Here is a 3313-nt window from a genome sequence, read left to right on the forward strand (position 1 = left end):
CCTGTAGTCCCAGCTACTTGGGAGGCTGAGGCAGGAGACTCGTTTGAACCCAGGAGTTGGAGGTTGCTGTGAGCTGTGATGCTACGGCACTCTACTGAGGGTGACATAGTGAGACTCAATAACAAAAAAAAAAAAAAAAAAAAAAAGGTTGTGGCATTAGGAAGGTTGAGAACCACTGCTCTAGAGTCTTACTCTAGAGAGTTTTAAGACTCTCTAAAATAGAGTAATTTATAGGTTTTTGAACAGTTGAGGCAAAGTTTTGATTACACTTTCAACTTTTCACTTCCCTTCCCAGCCATCCCATTTTAGTAAGTTCCATCTGCATCTTTCCAGTTTTCTCCAACTCAACATTCCTCAGGAGGCTTTCTCTGATCACCCTACATGGCATGTACTGAAATGTTCAATAAAAAGTAATTTTTGCTTTCTTTTTCCAGGTTCACAATAAAGGTGCTAAGAAAGAGAATGTAAGACGGGAAAATAATTAAATATTTTTACAGAGGTAAGTTTTTTTATGCTTTTTTTTTTTTTTTTAAAGGAAGTTTCCTTTCTTCCTCTTCTTCTTTTTTTTTTTCTTAAATTCCTCTTTCCCAGCCTGCTTTCCTTAAGGTATAAGAAAGAAGGTAACAGGGAGATTGTTTTAGGAGGCTTTAAGTTCATAGAACCTAGGGTTCTTAAGGTAGATGCTGGGAACATGATGGGCTGTTTGAATAAGGTCATTTAGCTTGCTTTACCTCTTTGAATCTAATCTTTAAATTTCCACTATCACATTGTTTTAAAGCATAGTACCAAGAAGGAAATCTAGCAGGTAGAAACCCATACACTGTTTGGTGTGGATGGCTATATATGCACACCCATATATACTTGGAATATTCAGTGATTATTTCTTTTAAAATAGGAAGTTGGGCCAGGCACGGTAGCTTATGTCTGTAATCCTTGCACTCTGTGAGGCCGAGACAGGTGGATTTCCTGGGCTCAGGAATTCAAGATTAGCCTGAGCCAAAGTGAGATCTCGTCTCTAAAAATAGTGGGCATTGTGACAGGTGCCTGTAGTCCCAGCTACTCGGGAGACTGAGGCAAGAGAATCTCTTGAGTCCAAGAGTTTGAGGTTGCTGTGAGCTGTGACATCATGGTACTCTACCCAGGGTGACAGAGTGAGACTCTGTCTCAAAAATTAAACAAAATAGGGAGTTAAAGGATTTTTTTTTTTTTTATTGAATGGTAACTATGTACATTAATGCACTTCTGGGGTACAGTGTGGGGTTTTCACACACAGTTCACATTCTACTCTTAGAAATATTCACTTGTACCCCTGTAAGATAAACCTCAGAAGTGATCCCTCCAATCCCCCTCCCTCTACCCATTCCCCCCTCCTCTCTCCCTCCTCCTCCCCATGAGTTAAAGGAATTTTAAATCCCTTTTGGTGAGATAGCAACACTTCTTTAAATACAAATTTGTTGTGTTTTCTTATTATAATAATGAGAAAAACTCCCATCAATATAAAACAACATAATGACAAAAGTAGCCAACTCCTACTGTCAAGAAATGACTGCCATTGATATCTTAGTGAATATATTTTTAGACATTTATCTATGAACATAGAAGTATTTCTATATAAATTATAAATAAGTTGGTTTACACTATATCTGGTAATCTTTCTTTAATGCAACAATGCATTTTGTACATCTCTTTTTGGGAATTGGAAAATACATATATAATCATACATGATCATTTTACTGGCCACATAAAATTCCCATTGTTTAGAAGCACCATATTTTACGTAAACACTCCTTTGATGACCTTTTAAATTGATTCTAGTTTTTCTTTCTTGTAGATAATGATGTGTTGATCAACTTTCTACATATATCATTGCATACTTGTTTGTTCTTAGGCATTGGACTTGTCAGTCAAAGATTACACACATTTTAAAGTTGTACATGTGTCTTACTAATTTATGCCCCACTTAAAATTCACAAGAGTCCTGTTTTCTATACCCACATTGAGTTTTGTTAAACATTTTTTTAGCATGTATGTAACTTTGCCCTGAAATCTGTTTTTGTTTTAAATTGACAGATAAGTTTTATGTTGTGTGCAGTATGATGTTTTGGAGTGTTACATTGTAGAATGGTTAAATCTAGCTAATTAAAATATGCACTACCTTACATAGATACCATTTTTGTGGTAAAAACATTTGACATTCATCTCTTTCTTTCTTAGCATTTTTTAAAGAATGTACTACCATTAACTGTAGTCACCACTGTGTAGAATACATATCTTGAATTTATTCCTTCTAACTTAAATTTTGTATTCTTTGACCAACATCTCCAAACTGTCCTGCACCCCCACCCGCTACTGCCACAGCCTTTGATAAACACCATTCTTGCCTCTACTTCTGCAAGATCAACTTTTTTGGATTCCATGTATAAGTGAGATCATGTGGTATTTAAATTTCTACCTCTGGCTTATTTCACTTAACATGTCTTCCAGCTTTATCCATGCTATCATAAATGGCAGAATTTCCTTCTTTATTATGGCTCTAGACCACATTTTCTTACCTGTTCATCTGTTGATGGATGCTTAGGTTGATTCCATATGTTGGTTATTGTGAACAATACTGCAGTAAACACAGATACGCAAATTTCTCTTCAACATACCGATTTTATTTCCTTTGGATATATACCCAGTAGTGGGATTGTTAGATCACATGGTGGTTTACTATGTGAACCGCTATACTGTTCTCCATAATGGCAGTATTAGTTTAACGTTCCTACCAACAGTGTGGAAGGGTTCCTGTTTGTCTACATTCTTACCAACATGTTATCTTTTTTTTTTTAATGATAGAGTCTCACTATATTGCCCCTGGTAGAGTGCCGTGGTGTCCGCTCATAGCAACCTCAAACTCTTGGGCTTAAGTGATTCTCTTGTCTTAGCCTCCTAAGTAGCCAGGCCTTCCACAACGCCCAGATATTTTTGTTGTTTTGCAGGCCCTGGCTGGGTTTGAACCTGCCAGCTCCAGCATATGTGCCCAGTGCCCTATATGCTAAGTTATAGGCGCCAAGCCTATCTTTTGTGTTTTTGGTAATAGCCCTTCTAATAGAAGTGAGGTGACACCTCATTGTGGTTTTAATTTGCATTTCCGTGATGCCTAGCGATGTTGAGCATTTTTTTGTGTACCTGTTGGTTATTTGTATGTCTTATTTTGAGAAACATCTATTAAGGTCCCTTGCCCATTATTTAATTGGGTTATTTGGATATTTTTCCTGTTGAGTTTTTTTAGTTTATATATATATGTGTATATGTATATATATATATATAT

At 36.4% G+C, this 3313-nt stretch overlaps 1 protein-coding gene across 3 annotated transcripts in view; it reads left to right on the forward strand.

Moving 5' to 3' along the window:
- MKL2 (MKL1/myocardin like 2) overlaps positions 1-3313 on the forward strand; it is a 214557-nt gene that overhangs the window by 1047 nt on the left and 210197 nt on the right. For 2 of the 3 annotated variants that reach the window (XM_023508553.1, XM_003802728.3), the window contains exon 1: positions 241-499. The gene's annotated coding sequence lies outside the window, so the exon portion shown is untranslated. Of the gene's footprint in view, positions 1-240; positions 500-3313 lie in introns of those variants that run through there. The other variant, XM_023508554.1, reaches the window with a different exon arrangement.

This window comes from Otolemur garnettii, unplaced genomic scaffold (assembly GCF_000181295.1).
Source record: "Otolemur garnettii isolate 467f Iridium unplaced genomic scaffold, OtoGar3 scaffold00257, whole genome shotgun sequence".
NCBI classification, from domain to species: Eukaryota; Metazoa; Chordata; class Mammalia; order Primates; family Galagidae; genus Otolemur; species Otolemur garnettii.